The sequence below is a fragment of the Sturnira hondurensis genome, unplaced genomic scaffold, assembly GCF_014824575.4.
Source record: "Sturnira hondurensis isolate 20B ecotype Veracruz unplaced genomic scaffold, ASM1482457v3 Scaffold0008480, whole genome shotgun sequence".
Classification (NCBI taxonomy): domain Eukaryota; kingdom Metazoa; phylum Chordata; class Mammalia; order Chiroptera; family Phyllostomidae; genus Sturnira; species Sturnira hondurensis.
The window spans coordinates 197,393-220,712 of record NW_028081111.1 but is presented as its reverse complement, the minus strand read 5'-3'; positions in this window follow the sequence as shown (position 1 = coordinate 220,712).

Here is a 23,320-nt window from a genome sequence, read left to right as displayed (position 1 = left end):
CTCAATTTCAGGGTTGAGGACAGTGAACCAATTATCAATGATGCAGATGACCTCAAATATTGAGACCTCAAAAAGGGATGTACTTCATAGTAAACAAAACTTCAAAAATCATACATTAACACTCCTATTAAAAATTTAAAAAAAATTCCCAAATGGGATGTAACCCCAATGCAATTACTATTACCAAGTTTGCTAGACACTCAAGACTTCCTGGTCAATTAATTTATGCCTTAGATCAGTGGCTCTCCCATATTAGCATGCCTCAGCATCACCCAGAAGGCTCCTTAAAACAGACTGCTGGGTCCCAGTCTCATGGTTTCCAAGGTAGATTCTGTGGTTCTGGGGTGGAGCCCAGGAATTTGTATTTGTCAGTTCCTGAAGAGATCACTGCTGCTGGTGGCCTGGAGAGCCCTCTTTGAGAAGCACAACAGTAGACCATCTCTCGTCCTTATCTTATGTAAGTTCTCAGCTGCATGAGACACCAGGACCATTCCCTAAACTTCTGAAGGCCACACTTCTCTTGCTTTTCCTGCCATCTGTCCTTTTTCTCGCCACTCTAGTATCATCCTACTGTTCCTCAGGTTTGACCCCAGTCTTCTGCTCTTTCACTGAAATTTACTGAGCAGCTGCCTTCCCTCTGAAACTTTTAGTCACCACATACATCTGGCAGCCCACAGACTGCAATGCCAGCTTGATAAAATGTGAGCTTCACGAGGACACAGTTCATTTTCTCTTCACAACTGCACCTCAAGTGAACAGAGCAAGGCTAGCATATACAATATGCTCTGCAAGTATTTATTACAACTTCCTATTAGATTTTTCTACCTAAATGTTCCACCAGCTAGCTGGCAGCTGAAATTCAATGTGTTGGGAAAGGAATATATCAAATAAGTACATTATATAAACTAGACCCCCCATATTTCCAAGGATATCATCATCCACCCATTTTGTAAGATCTAATAACCCTAAGGGTCATCCTTGGATGCTCACCTGTCAAACACCAAGTTGTGCTTTTACCTTTTAGAATTGTTTCAAGTCTGTTCATTCTCCCCACTCCCACTCCTGCTGCCTAGTCTCAGCTACCCATCTCGCACATGGATGCCCATAGTAGCCTCCCACCCACTGCCTCATATACTCTCCCCACCACACCAGTCATCTGAGAAATCAGCTCTCATCCTGCCACACCCACCATTGAAGCCTGACCACTCTCTGTCCTGAGAGCCAAGCTCCTGCCCTCACTCTTCTCCCCCAGTCCTATATTCCAATTATTCCCAACACAGTTTTGTTCCTCCACCCTCCACGCTGTTATTTCTGAGTATAGATGAAAAAGGGACCACATACACCCTGGCTGGTGTAGCTCAGTGGATTGAGCACGGGCCTGTGAACCAGACAATCGCGGTTCGATTCCCAGTCCGGGCACATGCCTGGGTTGCGGGCCAGTTCCCAGCAGGGGTTAGTTCCCAGCAGGGAATGCACAAGAAGCAACCATACATTGATGTTTCTCTTCCGCTCTCCTTCCCTTCCCCTCTAAAAATAAATAAATAAAATATTTAAAGAAAAAAAAGGGACCACATACTAAACCTATCAAGCTCAGGGGAAGCTTGCGTGGTGAGCCTTACAAACTTAGATACCTAAAGTAACTGTGGTAGGAAGTTAGACAGACATGAACAGAGCAAGGACGAATGGCCAGGAACAAAAAGTCACCAGGGTGGAATGCCCCAGGTGCCTAGCAAAGGGCAAACCTGAAAAAACAAGGCCCTTACACCCAGAGTGGTCCTTCCTCCCCTAGAACAGCAATGGTCATATGGTTTAGTCTCCCTCACCTTTTATAACTGCCTTTTATAACTCTGGTCAAGTGGCTCAGACCCTCCCCTGACCTTTCCTCCCCTGGCATGCTGCTAGTCAGGTGCATTAGCCCCACCTTAGAGGAGCAACAAACAAGTGGGGGCAAAGCACAGCTCTTAAGCAATAAGCCCCACAGATGACCAGATTCTCATACTCATCAAATACATCTAGGCCTCAGCTGAGTTTCTGCTCCACACCTAGAAAAGCAGCACAACCAAACAACACCACAGCTGTGATCAGGACCAGCTGCATTGACTAATGAACCCTCTGCCCGGGTACTGACCAATAAGTAGAGACCTTAATACTGAAAGGACACACCTGGAAAGCTGATGCTTATTCTACTGGGATCCTCCAGTAGAATAAGACAAATATCCTCAAGATAAAGTATGGCTCTTTCTAGGGAGCAGGTTTGCACCTTTCCCCACCCCCTCCCCCCAGGTGCATTTTCTTTGCCACTCTCTCCCTCCTAAGTAAGCTCCAGGGATCCTTCTTTTGTCTCTATAACTTGTTTCCTGAGCCCATTTCGTCTACAGCTCACTTATTCTTCCTCTGTGACTTTCTCAATAAACTTTCTCTTATAGTCTGAGTCTTGACTGTCAATTCTTTCTTGAGTTCTGGCTCAAGTATTGAGGTTGCTGGACCAAGGTATAATCTGACTCTATCAGTCTTAACACCTGGTGCCATTTCGCCACCAACATAACCACACAGAATGGGTGAAATGAAAACTTTCTAACTAAAAGCAAGACATGGCAGATGGGCATGTCCTAGACCAGCATCTTCCCTGACAAAGACCAATGTTTACCCTAACTGAGCCTGTCTGTTGTCCTTCTGCATCTATGATAACAAACCTTTGGAATGTCAGGGTGATTTTTCTTTCTGCACCCTTCACTGCACCAGAGCAGAGACCACAAAAGTCTTCATTGTTATTGTTTTAACTGTTAAATATTCTACACCCACAAATGTAGAAGTACGTGTATGTTCATTTTGCTTTTTATCCAATCCCAGATATTTCTTTGCTTGGCTTTCTTCCACCTCCTAAGCTGTCACTGATGGATAACATGTAACCTTCCTTAGACCTCCTCCTTTGATTGTAATATATAAGGTATAAAACTGCCATTCTCTGGAGCATTTTCTCAATCTGTTGAGATTTTCCTTCCTGGCAATTTTTGTCACTTTGGATCAAATAAACTCAGAAATTCTCTACAGGTTTAAATGTTTCTTATGTTGACATGAGCCATGACTCATGTTCCTTCCTGCTGGAATACTTTTTCCCCTCCTACTACATGTTCTACCAGACTACCTTTTACTCATTTTTCAGAACCCAACTTAAAAATTGGGATCTGAGGGAGGAAGACATCCTCCAGGGAGCCTTCCTTTTCCCCCTCAAAAAAACCAGGACACCCTGCAAATTGGGATAGGACCTGCCTCGAGTTCCTGTGACCCTCTGTATCTTCACATACAGTGAGGTGATAACCTTTTGTTTAATTACCTGCATAACTTACCCCTTCAGAAGGCTCATGTGTTCACAGTGCAGAGCCCAGGACCTGGGCTGTCATATTTGCTAAAGGAATAGGCCAACTAGATTTAAGGGGAGCAAATTTGTAAAAAATTATTTAAGAACTATTGTAAAATAAATTATGTTTCTGTGTTTCGACAGCAGGCAGAGTAGCAGTTATGTCTGGGAAGGGGCATGAGGGTACACTCTGGGACAGTGGAAACACCCTGTACCCTCTTCTGGGTGTTGGCTACATGGGGGTATAAATAGGTAAAAATTCATCAAGCTGTACATTGAAGAGCTGTGAATTTTATGTATGTAAATCATTCCTCAATAAAAAGAAATGAATTGTTTAAAATCATAATTCATGTGGGGATATAAATATTCATATGGGCTAAAACAATTTGTGTGGCATATAACTATAGAATTCAGTAACAACCAAAGACAACAAAGTTCCTTAAGATGCTAAGTATTTCCCAAAGATCCAGAATTACAAGCATTGTGAAGTAATTCTTTAAGTATTTGTTCTGAAAATATGATTGTTTTAGATCAACTCCACTTACTTAAAGGCCCTAAAATATCTTTAGGGAAAGAAATTATTTCAAAGTCATTCTCCACAGAATGACATATACTATTTGAAAACCCCATTTTGCAACTTAGAGAGGTTCGAGTTAATGTTGTGTTGTTAAAATTGCAGTGTTTGCAGTATCTTAAACTATGGAAATGACAACTGCTGTTCAGCTGGGTCTGCAATGTTGTTAATATTATCACTTTCTTTCTCAAACTGTAGCAATGAACCAGAACACATGGGAGACTCCTTCACTGCCCTATTTAAAAAGGAGTCCTGCTACCCTGACTTTGGGAGAAGGAAATTTTCCAAGCATGCTAAGAAATTTAGGGTTGTCTAGCTGTCTTTCTTAGATTAGAACATGAAGCACGGAAGTTCAATGTCCATTTTCTAACCAGTAGGCACAAAAGCAGAAGCCCTGGGAGCTTGTTTTTTGTAAATTACTTTTCCTAACAAGGTCCCTGTGCTCCCTCCTGCTGGGGTTCCATATAATCTGGCAGTCTCTGCTGGTGCGTGTGTTCTGGAACAGCAAATAAAACACTCTTTGGGTCGGGTGAAAAACGCCCAGGAGACACTATCTGCATCCAAAGTAATGAAACTTAGAGCCACCAACAACCACAACGTCACTTTCTGTCACTTTCTATACTTTCGAGTCATTGCCTCCCTCAGTCCACTGGGTTTTCTACAAAGTATCTGTTTTGCTTCTATTCTTGGTATTATTTTAGTCAGTTTCATGTTCCTCATGTCTCTATTTGCTACTGGTGTTTTGACACTCAAAAATCAAAGGAGAGAAAAATGCAAAATTCCTGGTTCTCTAATTTAGTGAAGACATTACTGAATCATCATCATCATCATCATGACCAAGTAAAAGAAAAAAATTTAATATATAAAACCCTTCCAGTAGCAGGATTAGCAAAACTGAAAGCGCTCCAGCTGTCTCGGTCTACTAAGAAGAATGAAGCATCACCGTGCCCCTTTTTTTCTGATTGGAAAACTGAGGTAACCGGCAACCGCAAAGATGTCAGAATGTCCCATAGCAGATGTACTTATTCCTAATGTGAGATACTGTCGCTTTTCAAAGTATTACCCGTGAAAAGGAAATAATCTGATAAAGTTGGCGAGACACAGGAACCTGAGAGGGAAGGAGAGGCTGGGGGCGGGCCGGGATGGGCGACGGTCAGTGATGGTGATGGAGATGGCTGGTGATGGTGGTGATGGTGGTGACGGTGGTGATGGTGGTGACGCTGGCCGCCTCCTCTCCCGCTTCTGCATCACTCCCCGTCCTCTCTGCCTCTTCGGTTCCCGCGTGCCTGTGCCCGGAGAAACACAGCCGACAGGATTTGCACCCAAGCCGCAGTCCGCGGGCGCAAGGTTTCGACGCTCTGGGCGCCGGCACCCCTGCCCGAGTCCCGCGGCCCAGCAGCCCAGCGCTCCCCGCGACCACTCCGGCGGTGGCCCCTTTGCGCTGCCTGCGCCGCTCAGGCGGGCAATGGAGCGCCCCGACCACCACACCAGGGACCCCAGAGGCGCGGTGACCGGGGCCCCGGCTGCGCCGCCCGGAGCGCCGGGACCCCGGCCCGCTCCGCTCCGCGGAGGATCACTTACTCCGGCACTGGGCCCCGCCGCCCGTCCGCCTCCAGACAAAGGCTGCGCAGCCGACGCGCAGCCTGCTGTTCCAGGAGGCGCCGCCACCGGGACCGAGGGAGGGGGATGCGGGGCGGAGTTGGGAGACCCGGAGAGGGGTCGGAGGGGAGGGAGGAGAGGCGTGGGGGAGAGGGGAGGAGTGGGGGAGGGGCTGCGGCAGCGCCGGCCCTACTGCTGCGGCCGGGGTTCGAGTCAACACTCCCGCCCGCGACCCTCCAGGGCGCTGTCCTCCCGGGTCCTCAGCCTGAAAACCTCCCCAGAGGGACCAGGGTACAGCCCCCAGGGTTTGAGCGGGGCGGGGGGGGTTGTCGTGAGAGAAACGAAAAGAAGGAGGAAGGGAGACGTGTGTTCGTGTTATTCCTTCTTCCCAATCACGATCCTTTACATACACTCCCACGCTTCCCCCGAGCAATTTAGGAAAACGCCAGGCTCTGCCCCACCTGTGCAACTCCGGAGACGCTCCCCCTACGTCCTCTCCGTCCACAGATACCGCTCCACCTGACGGACGGCCGTTACAGGAAGAGCAGGACTGCCATCGGGGAGGTCCAGTGCCAGACACCGGGCTAGTGCGAGGCAAGCGGGGGGAGAACGCCGGGATCCTGAGCTTTGGAAGAGGGGCCACGTCTTGCTAGTCTTCCTACTGGGAAGGGTCAAAGGTAGAGGGTGGGACAGACCCATGCTGCCCTCCACAGGCCTGCGGTGAGTGGCGAGTCCCCTAGGTTTCCCTTTCAGGGAGAAGTAGCACTTTTGCTGGGCTCAGTCGTTGCACCTTGTTATTAGGAGTAGCTTTGATTGATTTATATGTTTACATTTTTTATGATGGAATTTAAAAAAATCAGACGTAGAGAGAATAGTATAATGAACCCACAAGTGCTCAGCTCCAGCTTCAAACTTACTTCTTCCTTCTTTCCTTTCTTTTTTAAAATTATGTTTATTGAGGTAACACTGGTTAATGACATTACATAAACTTCAGGTGTACAACATTATAATTCCTTATCTGTATACTATACTGAGTGCTCACCACCCTAAATCTAGTCAACATTTATTGGGTTGGCCAAGAAGTTCGTTTGGTTTTTTTCCTTGTAACATGGCTTTAGTAGCATTTAGTTGTCTTTAACTTCATTTAAAACAATTTTCCTCGATTTACTGTGACAACTGTCATATCAGCATGCATTTTAAAAAACTTTTCAAAATTGGTGCATGTTTGTGTAGCCATTTTAATATTGAAGATGGAGGAAAATACACAACATTTTGGGTATATTTATTTATTCAAGAAAGGTAAATATGCAACTGAAACACACAAAATTTTGCAGTGTAGGGAGGAGGTGCTGTGACTGAACATGTCAAAAGTGGTTTGTGAAATTTTGTGCTGAATGAAAGGACAAAAAAGCACCTTTCAGGCCCTCTTTACCAGTGCTAGCTCTCTCTCTTTCCTTAAGTCTGTCAGGCATAATTAACTGTTGTTTCTCTGAGCCTCTATTCTCAGGAATGGGAAGATTACTAAAAGCATCCCACTTGCAGGTGCTTGAAAACTTATATAAACAGGACATATTAGACCCAAGTACCCAGACCCTGAACCCAAAGATAACAGCAAAACAAACTGAAGCTGCACTATCTTGAAACCTCCTGATTTAAAATTAATGCCATGACTACTGAGCTACAACCCCTCCCTGTTTTTTGATCCAGTAAAAACTCACAGCCCCTTATCTGTCTGGGCTGGTACATTTTTGTGCACCTAGCCTTTTCCCTCTCTTTGGAAAATAAAAATAAAACTACCCCCTGCATTTACTTCTTTTTGTGAATTCTTTCACAGCCTGTATCAGTGGTTACCCTAGCACTGGAGATATCTTGCTGGCTGATGCTCTGCAGCCAAGTAGCAATCAAATTGAGATGCTAATTAAGAACAATCAGATGTTAAAACCATGAGGGAGATAGCATACTTGGAACATCCAAATCAATAAAGTTATTGTGAAAATAAAAAATGTGTCCTTGATTGTACGGAAAAAAAACATATAGACTTTTTGGCCAACCCAATATTTGACCTGCCTTACCCACTTTTCTCTCTTCCTACCCTTCTTCCCTTTGGTAACCACCATTCTGTTGTCTATATCTACGTTTTCTTAGTTCATTTTCTACCTTTTTGTTTTATATTCTACAAATGAGTGAAATCATGAGGCTTTTGTCTGTTTTTATCTGACTTATTTCACTTAGTATAATACCCTCAAGATTCATCCATGTGGCATTACGTCATTTTATAGCTGTGCAGTATTCCATTGATTATATATGTGTATGTATGCCACATCTTTATTGTGTGTGTGTGTGTGTGTGTGTGTGTGTATATTCCACATCTTTTTAATCCATTCATCTGTCAATGGACCTTGGGTTGCTTCCATGTTCCATGTCTGGGCTATTGTAAATAATACTGCAGTGAACATGGGTACATAAAGGGTCTGGCAGAAGTAACCACTTCTGGCAGAAGTGTGGTTGGTACAGTAGTAATATGGGTGTAATAATTTATAGTTTTAATTTGAACATTTCACATAAAATGTCATATGGTGTGCTTAAGTGGGATATTGTTATGTTACAGAATTACATGCTTCTGATTTTGTAATAAAAGATTTTCTAAAAAAAAGGGGTGTTATCCATGCTGGACCCTGTATATTTTTATAAATAAGTGCTTTCGTGATTTTCTGCTAACGGGTGTCCAACCTGTGACTCTCGGGCTACATGCAGCCCAGGATGGCTATGAATGCAGCCCAACACAAAATTAAATCTACTTAAAACATTATGAGATTTGTGTGTGTGTGATTACATATCACAATGTATTTAATATGTGGCCCAAGACAATTCTTCCAGTGGCCCAGAGGTGCCAAAAGGTTGGACACACCTGAAAACAAGAGTAATTGCTAAATCATGTGGTAGTTCTATTCTTAATTTTAAAAGGAAACTCGAGACTGTTTTCCTTGGTGTCTGCACACTTCTTTCTACTCCTCCCTCCCTGTAACAGAGGCTACCTAAAAACTTTTTAAAAACATAATTGCAGTATCATTCCACCTTACAAAAATCAAGAATTCCTTACTGTCAGCTGATTATGATTTGTGAACAGCAGGTGGTTACTTCTTGAGCAGTTATTATATTTGTTTAGTGCTTTACCCATGCTGTTCAGCTTTGGTAGACAGAGGTTGTGCTGAATTGTTATTGGCCTACAGTAGCTGACAGAGCATGAATTAGAGAACACTGATCCTCCAAGGGCCAGACACTCCTTACTGTGTCCAAGACCTCTTGAAAATTTTGATTACAGCTTGTCCTTCCAGAAAAATGCACATGCAGAATTTTGACTTATATCCCAGGGGTTTCCATCCAATCCTTACAGGCCGTTTGAACTCAAGTGCAGGTTGTAAACTACAGAGCTGGGCTAAAGTGTTTCTTGCAGCCTGGGGCCTCCAAGGGGCTGCACAGAAGGGACCCTAAAGTGGGAGCCTAAGGATTCTGCTGGACCTGCCCCCTCACCAGGAGAGCGGACTTTCCCTCTTATCTGATGGGAGCTCTCGGGCCTGAGCACAGCAAAAGAGTCAAGCTAGAAAGTGGGCCTTGTTTTCCTAAGGGGAAGCTCTATATTTAAGACCTGTGCACATATGGGTTGAAAATGGTTTTCTTTTTTTTTAATTTAAGTGTATTTTATTGATTATGCTATTACAGTTTTCCCAATTTTTCCCCGTATCCCTCCTCTGCCCTGTACCCCCTGATCCTCCAGCATTCCCCCTGCTCTTAGTTCATGTCCATGGATTGTATATACTAGTTCTTTGACTTCTCTGTTTCCTATACCATTCTGAACCTCTCCCTGTCTATTTTATGCCTACCAACGATACTTCTTATTCCCTATACCTTCCCCTCCACTCTTCTCCTCCCCCTGTCCATTGAAAACCTTCCATGTGATCTCCATTTCTCTGATTGTGTTCCTGTTCTAGTTGTTTGGCTAGTTTTTGTTTCCATTTTTTTAGGTTCAGTTGTTAATAGTTGTGAGTTTGTTTTCATTTTATTGTTCATAGTTTTTGATCTTCTATTTCTTAGATAAGTCCCTTTAACTTTTCATATAACAAGGGCTTGTTAATGATGAACTCCTTTAACTTGACCTTATCTGGAAAGCACTTTATCTGTCCTTCCATTCTAAATGATAGCTTTGCTGGATAGAGTATCTTGGATGTAGGTCCTTGCCTTTCATGGCTTCAAATACTCCTTTCCAGCCCCTTCTTGCCTGTAAGGTTTCTTTTGAGAAATCAGCTGATAGTCTTATGGTCAAAGGAGAGTTTCCTACTCCTTTCTAGGTAATTCTCTCCTTTTCTCTTGCTGCTTTTAAGATTCTCTCCTTCTCTAATCTGGGTAACTTAATGATGATGTGCCTTGGTATGTTCTTCTTTGGGTCCAGATTCTTTGGGATTCTCTGGGCTCCCTGAACTTTCTGGAAGTCTATTTCCTTCTCCAGATTGGGGTAGTTTTCCTCCATCATTTGTTCAAATAAGTTTTCAACTCTCTTGTTTTTCTTTTTCTGGCACCCCTATGATTCTGATGTTAGAGTGTTTAAAGTTGTCTGAGAATTTCCTAAGCCTCTCCTCATTTTTTTGAATTCTTGTTTCTTTATTCTGTTCTGGTTGGATGTTTATTTCTTCCTTCTGCTCTAGGTTATTGATTTGAGTCCGAGTTTCCTTCCCTTCACTGTTGATTCCTGTATATTTTGCTTTATTTCACTTTGGGTAGCCTTTATTTGTTCCTTCATTTTGCTACTGAGCTCAACCATTTCTGTGAGCATTCTGAGTACCAGTGTTTTGAACAACCTAGGCAATCAGATAGGTTGGCTATCTCCTCATCGCTTAGTTCTTTTTCTGGAGTTTTGATCTGTTTTTTTACTTGGGCCATATTTCTTTGTCTCGGTGCACTTGTAATGTTGTAACGGGATGGAGTCTTAGGAATTCACCAGGGCAAGGCAACCCTCTTTGTTGCACTATGGTGCTGTCTGTGGCGGGGAGGTCAGAGAGGGATCAGTGCTGCTCCCTTGCTGTGTTCTGGCCCCACTTTCCAACAAACTCTCTTATGGGAGACTGGGAGTTACTCCTGCCATGGCAACCCCTGCAGTAGTTTGCAGCTAGCTTTGAGTCTTAAGTTTATTATTCAGCCAGCCCTGCCTTGCCTGTGTGGTCCACTGGCTTGCTGCAGATCCTCTCAACCAGCCCCACTTTGCCCGCCCCTTGTCATCTCCGCTCAGCTGCCCATTTCCTACCAGTCTGGATGAATGTTTCTCTAACTCCTTGGTTGTTGAATTCCACGTAGTTTGATTTTCTGGCATTTCTGGTTGTTTGTTGTTTTTGGATTGGTTGTTATCCTCCTTTTGGTTGTGTGAAGAAACGAAGCGTTTCTACCTATGCCTCCATCTTGGCTGGAACTTGGAAATGGGTTTTCAGTTGTACCACAGAAAAACATCTTTCCAGGATGGACCTTGTGCCCAGAGTACCTAAACACTCAGCGTATCTAAATTCCCTAATGACAGAACTGAGTCATGCCCATCAGCATTAGGCTTTGGGAGCACAATTAAGAGGTAGCCCCTCAGAGCAGTTAGGATGCAGGTTCTAGACTCAGACTGCCTGGTTTTGAATCCTTCATCTCTTACTAGCCCTGTGGCCTTGGGCTGGCCACTTGACTTCTCTGTGCCTGTCTCCTCATCAGCCAAAATCGGGGTTGTCATTCCAACCCAACTACTTAGGTTACTGGGAGGTTTTAAGGTGTGCCCGGTGCCTGGCACAGAGAGGTTGGAAAGGTGCTCAAAATAGTCATGCTGCTTGTATCTTGTGAAGTCATGCTGGCTGGAGGGCCCTTGGCCAGAAGGAATGTGTATTGCTTTGGAGATGGATTATAATTCCTCCTTATCTACTTTTGGAAGTGGCTCCTTGTCCTGTGTGACTGCTTCTTGACCTTTTCCCTCTGCACATACACAGAAGTAATATAGCTTAGAGTCATATGCAAGGCACGTGCCATCTTTGTCTGGGACCCCTCAAAACAAGTCTCAAACTCAGGGAGCTGTGGTCCTGCTTGGCCGATCTGCCATCATTGGTGCTCCCTGTAATGTGAGTAATAAAGGCTATGTCTGCTCCATCCAGTCCTTCTTGTGGTTTCCTCAGCTTATCCAAATGAGCAGTCGAGATCACCAAGCTTAACTTTCTGCATTCTATACCTTGTAGGTGGGAGAAGCATAGAGGCTGATACCTAGAAGGACTGCTGCTTCAGAGGAGTCACAGCCTTACTTGAAGCAGACAGAAAGGGCCTGGCCTGCTATTTGGTGCAGCAGAAGCAGAGCATACACATTGTCACAGGTGGGCACAGGTAACCAGGTTCTTGGTGATTGGGACAAAGAATTGAACCGAACACCCAGAGTTTATAGCAGAGAACATGGGAGCAGGCCAACTCCCATGTCAATCAGAGATTGACCTCATGGGCTGGAGGGACTCTATTCTTATAGGGCGGACCCTTCCTGGCTAGTTTCAGTGGGCTTTTACTACACATGTACAAGTAGTTGTATTACTTTAAAGCTACTGCACATGTTGTTTTCCTGTATTGTCCACCAGGGAGGGGGGTCCCACAATGTTACCTAGTTGATCCCCCCTTCTCCTGGGGTCCCCCTGTACTAGGTTCGCTTTTCCCTTCACCAGAGAATTATAGCTCTCCATGTTAGAGATTGGTGAAAAGGAATTATTTATTCAAGTTATACAGACTTAAGAGTAATGACTTAATTACTCTTCATCACAACCCCAAAGTCCCTTAAAACACCCACAAACACACACAGTCCTTCTTTCCCCCTTTGCCCAGTCCAAGGTACCGTATCCCAGGAAAAGAAATAGAAAGCTGTGTGGTGGTTCTCTGCTAAAGCCTCATGATGATTCTTCTCATGGCTGCTGGGGGAAGGGTGGTCCCCCCACTCTGGCCAAAGCCACGTGGTTCTCTCTGCTAAAGCTACATGGTGATCCTCTCTCACATGGCTGCAAGGGTCCCCATTCTGGCCAAAAGTGTGTGGTTCTTCCCTCAATGGCTGCCGTGTCTGCATTTAAATCTCCTTGCCAGTCTTCCTCTGCAGCCCCATTTCCGACTCTTCCCACAATCGGCTACACCTGCCAGGACTCCCATATCCTCCCAGCTTTGCTGGGCTGCCATAGTGAGTCTGGGCAGGCGTGGCCCCATGGCGTGGAGCCAATCATCCTCAAGCTCTCACACAGGTGCTGTAACAGGGGCTGGGGAATTACTTCCCAGTTACATCTTGAGTGGAAATCCCTCCCTTCTCCCTGGCTCAAAGCATGGCCACAGCTATTTAACATATCTATGAAACCACTTAAAGGTTATAGATATGGCCCTGGCTGGTGTAGCTCAGTGGATTGAACGAGGGCCTGCGAAGCAAAAGATGGAGGTTCAATTTCCAGTCAGGGCACATGCCAGGGTTGCAGGCCAGTTCCCAGCAGGGGACGCATAAGAGGCAACTATACATTGATATTTCTCTCCCTCTCTCCTTCCCTTCCCCTCTAAGATAAATAAATAATAATTTTAAAAAGGTTATAGATATGTTAAATGACCATTCTAGAGTTTATCTGCGAAACTGTTGCTATGCAGAACAACTCAATGGCCCTGCTCCATGTATCCCATCCTCCCAGCTCAGACTTGTGGGGGTGAGGACATCCCATATTTTTTATATTTCCTGGACACCCTTAGTTTTGGACCCCATTACAAATCCTTTTGGGGGCCCCCTGGCTGCATCTTCCTATAATATGACAAAGTGGCTCTTGTCTCTGTGCCAGAGGGCTAGGACAGGGGTGTAGGTGCCTCCCGGAAACCTCAGAGGAGTTCCTAGATCCTGTGGCTTTCCTAAGTGACACAGTTGTGAAGTGGCTCTGACATGCTGAAGGGAGAGTGTTCATTCTCTGTCCAACCAGCCCAGCCCGACTGGTCTCAGTTAATGGAACATGACACCCTCTCTTCTGCTTCCCCAAGTCTTACCTTCTTGGTGAAGACGCCCCTAAAGACCTCAGGCACAGGAAAGTCATACAGTTTTAGCTCTCAGGCCTGCCCTGCATTAGCAGTTAGAGCTGTGCGTCCTGTGGCAGCCCAGCTAGACTGTAAATGTACTGAGAGCTTGGATTCTACTCAGCTGGATCAGCATCCTCATAACATACTGTGCATTTGCCCAACCCAGCATTGGTGCAAAGAGTACTTCCTATAATGTCCACACAGCTCGTAGACTATCCTCCCAAGGGGGCTGGGGCCAGGCCAGGATTTCAATGCCTTATAGCCAGCCCAGCAACTATTGCAGGTAACTCAAACCTGCACACTGCTGGGCCCTTCTCAGGGGCAGTGCAGGGCCTGGAGAGAAAGGAACACACCCCTGGGGCTGAGGTGTCCCAGTTACCCTGATTATGATGCTGTGACTCTGACTTTTCACCTCCTGGCTTTGCCACATTCTCTCCCTGAAATGGAAAACTTTGTTCCTTTCCTTGTATGACTCTGAATTTCAGAGACTTTTCTGAAGAGAATCAACCTTTCTCTTCCCTCTATACCTTCCCCTTTCTCTATCCCACTTCCATTCTCTCACTCACAACTCTCTTTTCCTTTTCTTTTTCACAATATGAATTTTATTAATTTTTAAAACTGATGTACTATGCCTGTATCAATTAGGGATGATGTATGTAAATAAAATCAACACTAAAACTTTTGTAGAATGAGATGAACAGATGTACTATAGTGCCTAGTTCTACTTGGGAGAACTGCCAAATGGTAGATTTTCTTACAGAATGTAGAATATTCTAGGGATACTCTGACCTTATGGGTTTTGTGGGAATAAATTTACCAAAGGGCCCTAGGGTTAAGAGGAAACAAAACAAAGAACATCATTAGCATCCATTTCTTGTTTGTGGGCCAGCTGATGCTCTGTGCCAGCTTTAAGAAAGAATTCTATAAACTATTAACATGACAAAGAACTTTAGTCATGATAAAGAAATGGAGCTAAATGGAAGACCATACAAATGTGAAAGGACAGCTTGCTGTGATAAATGGATTCAACAGCTATAAAGATCAATTTACAGAAGATTAATAGAAGGGGAGATGTATAATATCTGGGCTTCCAGCTGGTAAAGAATGCTAAGCTTATTGACATTGAAGATAAGCTAAGATAAAAGACATTCAGTCCAAATGGAGAAAAAATACTTTAAAATAAGCCTAACTCTTGCAACTAAATTAAGGCAGTAAATATATCTGTGGTTCCAGCCCATTTGCGATTACAGAGACTACAGATCATTATAATGAACAGAAGATTATTAACCACAAAGTGCCCTATGCATCACAAGAAATTTGAGCTATGCTCTCTTCCACATCAAAAGAAACCCAGTTGTCCTGACAAGGATGTTTTCACAAACTAGTTGGAAACCAAGAGAATTGGAATGTTGTTTGGGATAGCTTTAAAATATCAAGAGGGGGAACCTATGTCTCTTCCCCTTGAATCTGGATGGGCTTGAGATAGCTTCAGGCAACAGAGAATGGTGGAAGAGTTGATATATGTCTTCTGGGGCTAGGTCACAAAAGGTCTGCAGCTTCCATCTGGCTTTTTGGGAGCCCTTACCCGGCGGTGCTCCCTCTTGAGATAGGCCCACTCAGAACTCAGCCACCAGACTGGGAGAGGCCCAGGCCATGTGTAAAGGTCACAGAGTGGGGCACCGGTCAACAGTCCCAGCCTTTGGGGCACCAGATGTGTGAATGAAGACACCTCCAGATGATTCGAGTGTCCAGCCTTTAAGTTCCCTCCAGCTGTTTAAGTCTTTCCAGTTGAAAATTCAGACATCATAGAAAAAAAGCATATCCTTGGTGATGTAGAAATCAGAAAAAAATCCTACCCTGTAAATTCCTGACCCCCAAAATCTTTTTTTTAAATATAATTTTTATTTAATTCTTGTTCAAGTACAGGTTTCTGTCTTATATTCCCAACCCTGCCCGCCCCCCACCCCATGCTCCCCACCTCCCTCCCCTTTCCACCCCCACCCCTAGTTATTGTCCATGTGTCCTTTATACTTGTTCATGTGAATCCATTCCCTTTTCCCTTATGATTCTCTCCACTCTCCCCTCTGTGCCCTGACAGCCTGTTCCATATTTGAGTGTCATTATCTATAAGCATAAAGAAATGGCTATTTAATGCTGCTAAATCTGAGTTGTATAGCAAGAGATAATGGGAATATTAAATAATAAACAAAAATAGGCCAGGTGCAGTGAGACAGAGTTTGCTTTCAAAAAGCTTTCAGTCTCAGGAGGGATCAGTGGGATATCAGTGAATAAGAAGATTGGGCTTGCTGCATTCCAGGCTGCACTCTGCCCCTACTAGCTGCGTGACCCTTAGAAAGTTATTGTCTCTGTGCTGGTGTCCTTCCCTATAAAATAAGGATAATAATAGTACCTGCTTTACAGGTTGGTGTGAAGAGTGAACATGTGTGAAACACTTAGAGCAGGGAACCAAGCCACGCAGCAGGAGGTGAGTGGCAGGCGAGCAAAACTTCTTCTACATTTACAGCCGCTCCCCATTGCTCACATGACCACCTGAGCTCCACCTCCTGTCAGATCAGCAGCGGCATTAGATTCTCAGCAGGATGTGAACCCTGCTGTGAAGTGTGCAAGCGAGGGATCTAGCTTGTGCACTCCTTTTGAGGATCTAATTAATGCCTGATGGCCTGAGGCGGAGCTGAGGTGGTGATGCTAGTTCGGAGGAGCAGCTACAAGTAGAGATTATCATTAGCAGAGAGATTTGACTGCACAAGGACCATAATAAATCATTTGCTTGAAGGCATATCAAAACATTATCAGTGAGTGGTAAGTGACAGTTAAGCTGCATCTGGTGGCAGGCTTTATAGTGGCAAGTGAGTTGATGTACTTCAGTTGTACAGCTGCCGCTGGTAGCAAGCTTTAAGTTAGAATCCAAAACTTATTTGTGCCCCACCCATTATTTTATTCACCGCATCTGTCTGTGCCTCTTTTCTGCACTGTGCTTATCTCAGTCATAGTTTTGGTAAGTTTACGTGCTAAACCCAGCCAAAATGAGTAAAAAACAAGTGTCACTGGAGAGCTTCTTTGATAAGGGAGACACCCAATGGTGAGACAGCAGAAGACTAAAACTGCCAACAGAAAGAAAATGGCATTTAAAAGAAAATACCAAGAATCCTGCTGAAATTATGGATTTATTGCAATAGGTGATTCACATTCTCCAAGCCCCACTTTGTATAATACATGGTGACCAGCTATCCAACAAAGCCATGAAACCTTCAAAACTGCTTTGCCACATAGAAACCAAGCACCTTGTATTAAAAGACAAGTCTTTGGAGTTTTTCAATAGAAAAAAAAATGTAAGCACAAAAAGCAGAAACAATTATTGAAGGCCACCACCCCATCTGTTGTAGACCACTCTGCCTGGTTCTAGGAATTGTATCTCAATCCCTTGTGGCCAAGGGCAAGGGATGGTCTCTGGAATGCGAGCCACAAGAGACAAAGCTTGTCTCTGGCAGCAAACACTGCCTCAGTTTCCTCTCCCTGCCCCCAAAGGTTGGTCGGAAGTCAGTGACAAGTAAGACCCCTCACAGGGGTTGCCACCTAAGCCAGACTCGATCACTTGGGAGGCCTTCATGGAAGGACTCCGTGGGGGGAGAGGGGGGGACTGCAACAAGGAGCAATGGACTCTCGCCCCCCAGCTTTGACATAGCCCGAGTCCCCATGTTCTCTGAAAGAAGCGCTTCTTGGCTTTAATCCCCTTAAGCCTGAATACCTATTGGGAAGAGGTGCAGCTCTTTGCCTTGCTAGGGTGTATCCTGGGGGAAAATCTGGCATCACAAAGACTTCCTGATGAACCTGTGAAATCGGCTCTGCTAAGAGTGCTTTCATTCATATGTTAAGGGTTCGAGAAAGAAACCCTAAAACTCTATTCCTGACAGACTCTGACTCATAGTAAGCCCTCAGATTTCTTTGAAATGTTATCTACTGTTTGATCCTTTGCTGCCCTATTGGCGGCATGTGTATTAGAACCCAATAAAGGCTATGGAGGAGGGGGCTTGGGACCTTTTTCTCCTCAGAGAAACTGGCTGCTGCTGACCTTTTTCCCCTGAGAAACTGGCCACCAGCCCATGGCCTTTTCGCTCTGGAAAAATGGCCACCTGTCCTCCCTAAGCAGATCACGTCATGTCTCAGTCATACTCACTTTCATCTGTGGTGGCTGGGGGTACTTGTGAGGAAAGTCGCGCTCACACCCATCAAATGCATCTGCACTTGTTACAGAACAGACCTGGGGGTTACCGGGTCCCTCTGTCACTGTGGATTCTTTGCCTGCCACCAGGGAACTGGGATTATGGCTCTCAATGCCAGAGTTTGGTGAAAAGGAAAGGATCTATTTACTCAAAAGTTATACAGACTTAGAGTAATGACTTAATGTCTTCATTAAAATCCCAAAGTCCTTTAAAACAAACACAAACACACACAGTCCTTCCTCCCCACTTTGACCTGTCAGGCCAGCCTCAGAACATGCCAATCAGAAGTACTGGCCTCCAGAAGGAAAAAAACAGAAGTCCACAGCTCACTTCTCCTGGTTCCTCTCCATCCTCTGTGCTTGGCTAGGCAGGGTTTCCACCATCCCCTGCACCATCCGCTGTGTCGCTGCAATCTCGTTCTTAATCCAAAGCCACATGGCACCTTCTCATGGCCCACCAACAAGAGTCCTTTCACCCCTTTCCTTCCCTGCAAGGTCTCACATTGTCCACATCCGTGTCCTGCATTCTCTCTCTTACTTCCTAAGCTGCACGGTAAAGGCAGCCCCCAAACTGCATGGTTCCAACATGCATGGCTGCTGCACCTGGGTTTAAATCCTGGCGCAAATCTTCCTCAGCCCCATTTCGGACTCTTCCCACAGTAGGCTGCACCTGCCAGCACTCACATTATTTTTCCAGGCTTTCTTGGCTGCCATAGTTAGTCTGGGCAGGCATGCCCCATGGTGCGGAGCCAGCCATCTTCAAGCTCTCGTGCAGGCGCTATCACCGCAGGAAGCTGCCTCCCAGTTATGTCATGGGTTGAAGTCACTCCCATCTCCTTGGTTCAGAGCAAGTCCACCGTTACTTAACAAATCCACGAAGCTAGCTAGCTGTGATAGATATGCAAAACAACCATTTTTGCATATCAGGTGTGAAACTGGCCAGCTGTTGATATACAAAATAACTTTCAATGTCCCTGCTCCATTTGTCCCATCCCCCAGTCTAGACTTATGGGGGTGAGGATAACCTATATTTTTATATTTTTCTGGACACCCCGAGTTCTGGACCCTGTTACAAACCATTTTGGGGAGGGGGGGCTGAAAGCATCATTCTTAGTGACTAACCACATTGCCAAAGCTAAGAAATCCTTTAGTGTTGGTGAAGAGTTGATCCGGCCTGCTGCTAAAGACATTTGTTGTGAACATTTAGGAGAGGTTGCAGTTCAAAAGGTGGCGTATGTTCTTCTTTCCACTAGCACCATAACTAGAAGAACTGATGGAATAGCAGAGGATATTGAGGCACAATTGTTAGCATTAATGAGTCACTGTGGTGTGCAATCCAGGTTGACAAATATACCAATGTTGACAACAAGCCAAGAATGCTTGTTTTTGTGTGATGTGGTTCTCAGGAGGATATACATGAAGATATGTCGTGTGTAATTTTGTTGCCAACCAACACCACAGCTGCAGAACTATTAAAGTCTTTGAATGATTACATGTCAGGGAAACAGAATTGGTCCTTTTGTATCAGTATGTGCAGGGACGCAGTGGCTGCCGTGACTAGACAGCTTTCTGGTTTCACTACTTGAGTCAAAGAGGTCACTTCTGAATGTGAGTCTCTGCACTGTGTCATTCACAGAGAAATGCTGGCTAGCCGAAAAGTGTCACTTCCATAACATTTTTCAGGATGTGATTAAAATGATCAACCACATTAAAGTACATGCCTTTAACCGAAGTCTGTTCATGTAGGTCTGTAAGGAGATATATGCAGAGCACACACATCTTCTCTTATATACAGAAGTGAGGTGGATTTCTAAAGGTAGGTCGCTGACCAGAGTTTTTGAGTTTTGAGAGCTGCTCCAGAGACTTCTTTTAGAAAACTGTCACCACTGACAGCACATTTCAGTGACACAGTGTGGGTTGCAAACCCTGCTTACTTGTGTGACATATTCAACCTGCTGAACGAACTCATGCTGTCACTTCAGAAGAAAATGACAACTATGTTCAAGTCAGCAGATAAAGTGGCTTCATTCAAAGCCAAACTGGAATTATGGGGGCAATGAGTGAACCTTTGGATTTTTGACATGTTTCAAACATTAGCAGAGATTTTAAAAGAGACTGAACCAGGGCCTTCTTCTTCCCAGCTGGTGTATGACCACCTATCTCAGCTTTCAAAAGAATTTGAGTGTTACTTCCCAACAGACCCCAACAGACAAAACACCCCCGAACTGGGAAGGAATGGATTCATGACCCATTTTGTGAATAAACCAGGTGAATTGACTTTGTGTTAGAACAGGATCAACTGCTTGAGATTGCAAATAACGTTGCCCTTAAAAGTATGTTTGAGAACTTCTGGCCAAGATGGAAGCATAGGTAGACACACTGTGCCTTCCTGCACCACCAAAATAAGGACAACAAAAACTTAGAAACAAAAAACAATCATAATTGACAGAAAATTGAACTGTACAGAGGTCTGACAACCAAAAAGTTAAAATAAACACATTCATCCAGACTGGTAGGAAGGGCAGAGTCAGGTACCGAGCAGAAAGGGGTTGCAGCCAAAAAAAAAAAAAAAGCGGCGGCTTAGAGACCCTGGGCACACAGGCAGCAGCTGATAGACCCCAAGTGTGCAGTGGCAGTGGGCAGAACCAGCGAGGTGCGCAAGACACCTGGCTAACCGAGTGGTCCCACGTTCGTGCGTAGGTAAACTAGGCAAAACTGGGGAGCGAGACTGACTGCACAACCCAGCTTAGGGAAATAAAGCCTCAAAACACTGGCTGAAAACACCTGCCGGGGTAGAGGTTCTGGGAGAGACTCCCTGTCTCACAGGAGAGTCTGTTGGAGAGACCCACGGGGTCCTAGAGCATACACAAGCCCACCCATATGGAAATTAGCACCAGAAAGGCCCAGTTTGCTTGGAGGGAGTGGCAGGAGGGACTGAAATCCTGCAGAGACGGGAGCAAGCACCATTGTTTCCTCTCAAACCCCTCCCCTACATATAGCATCATAACCCAGTGACTGGGTTGACCCACCCTGGAGAACACCTAAGGCTCTGCCCCTCACTACATAACAGGCACAACAAGACCAAAAAAAAAAAAAATAGCCCAAGTGGAAGAACAGCTCAGAGCTCCAGAAAAAATACAACTAAACCACAAAGAGAAAGCCAATCTATCAGATGCATAGTTCAAAGCACTGATGATCAGGATGCTCAAAGAATTGGTTGAATTTGGTCGCAAATTAGATGAACAAATGAAAGCTACACTAAGTGAAATGAAGGAAAATGTACAGGGAACCAATAGTGATGGGAAGGAAACTGGGACTCAAATCAGTGAAGTGGGCCAGAAGGAAGAAAGAAACAACCAAACAGAAAAGAATGAAGAAACATGAATTCAGAAAAATTAGAGGCTTAGGAACCTCCAGAACATCTTTAAATGTTCCAACATCTGAATTGTAGGGGTACCAGAAGGGGAAGAAGAAGAGCAAGAAGTGGAAAAGTTATTTGAACAAATAATAAAGGAGAACTTTCCCATTCTGGCAAAGGAAATAGACTTCCAGGAAGTCCAGGAAGCTCAGAGAGCCCCAAAGAAGTTGAACCCAAGGAGGAACACACCACGGCACATCATAATTACATTAGCCAAGATTAAAATGAAGGAAAGAATCCTAGAAGCAGCAAGAGATAAGAAGACAGTCACCTACAAAGGAGTTCCCATCAGACTGTCAGCTGATTTCTCAAAAGAGATCTTACAGGTAAGAAGGGGCTGGAAAGAAGTATTCCAAGTCATGAAATCCAAAGACCTACAGCCACGATTGCTTTATCCAGCAAACCTCTCATTTAGAATGGAAGGGCAGATAAAGAGCTTCTCAGATAAGGTCAGGTTAAAGAAGTTCATCATCACCAAGCCCTTACTATATGAAATGTTAAAGGAGAGAAATATCGATGTATGGTTGCCTCTCGTGTGTCCCCTGCTGCGAACTGGCCTGCAACCCAAGCATGTTCCCTGACTGGGAATCGAACCTCGATCGTGTGGTTCGCAGGCCCGTGCTCAATCCACTAAGCTACACCAGCCAGGGCTAAAAACCACATTAAAAGTTTAATGAAACAGCATTTGCCTTTAGAATGTGTGATTCACTCTGATATTTTCTATTCTGTTCTATTTAACATTTCAAAATCCGCTGACTTGATTTCATAACCCACCAAATGGGTCAAATCTAAGCCTTAAATAATAGTTTTTATATGGTTTTCTTATCCTAAACTTTTTCCTTTTTTCATTTAACTCATTCTCCACTTTTTGGAAGTCACAGCTTTTCCAGGAGGCCCAGTCTGCTGCATCCTGTCCTATTGGGCAGTTATTAGCTCTGGCAGAGTCTCTGTCTGGTACAGTTATGCTGGACCTCACTCAGCATAAGTCGCTGCCTGCTCTCAGTGCAGTCCTACTGTTCCCACAGGCTCCGGCGCTGTCCTGGCACAAGGCAGATCTCAGACAAGGATTTTTTAATTGATCTTAGAACAGGGGTATTAACTCTCCTTTTTGCTCCTGTTTTATGTGTGCTAAGCATTTAGTCAGTTCTCAGATGATTTATATTTGATGTTGTTATTGATGATGATGCCATATAAGTGTCAGGGAGAAGAGATTCGGCTAGCATCTGCATTTGGGGTGTCCTAAGCGAACATGCAGACACTTCTAAATCATCACCTCAGTCATTGCCTATCTTTTTTAAGAGGTGTTTTTACTTTATAACCATAGGACAATTAAAATCATATTCCAGAAAGTGCCTCACAATTAAAATTTTACACCGCCTGTTGCTACATGCCAGCTTCAATACTGCTTTTGTAGCTACTCATTAAAAATAATGGCCCCCTAGCATGCATTTTGTTACTAGTCGTTAACCCAACACAATGTTCTGCACACATGAAATAAGCCATGCATCTGCTAAGGTGACTCACTGGATAGTTTTTTCCGTCTTGTTTTTATTTATTTTTTTTCCCCAAATTTTGCAGAACCTGATGATAACCAATAAAATAAGCAAGCAGGACTTTCAGGGAAATGAAAATTAGAATTACTGATCCTTCAGTGGTATCTACATTTGGCTCACAGTACAAGACAATTTTGCCCACTCTTTGCACTACTGTACCAATGAGGTGCGATTGTATCTGCACATGGGTGTCACATCTTAGTTTTATCTACAGATAAAAGAAATTATCTTCTCCTCTGGAGATCTGTGATGGAGTAGAAAGAGGTGGGCTCTGGTGTCACGCAGACCAAAGTGTTGAACTGCAGCTTTACCGTTCATTAGCTGAGCAACCAGAAGCCAGTTGCCTTAGCTTTTTGAGCCTCAGTTCCTCTATCTACAACATGGGGGATAATAATATATCTCCCAGAGTCATGGTACCAGGGAAAAGTTCATGCAACACAAGTGGTCAGAAGTCATTTCTTGTTCATGTGAGGGATGCATTTCTTGTACCATATCA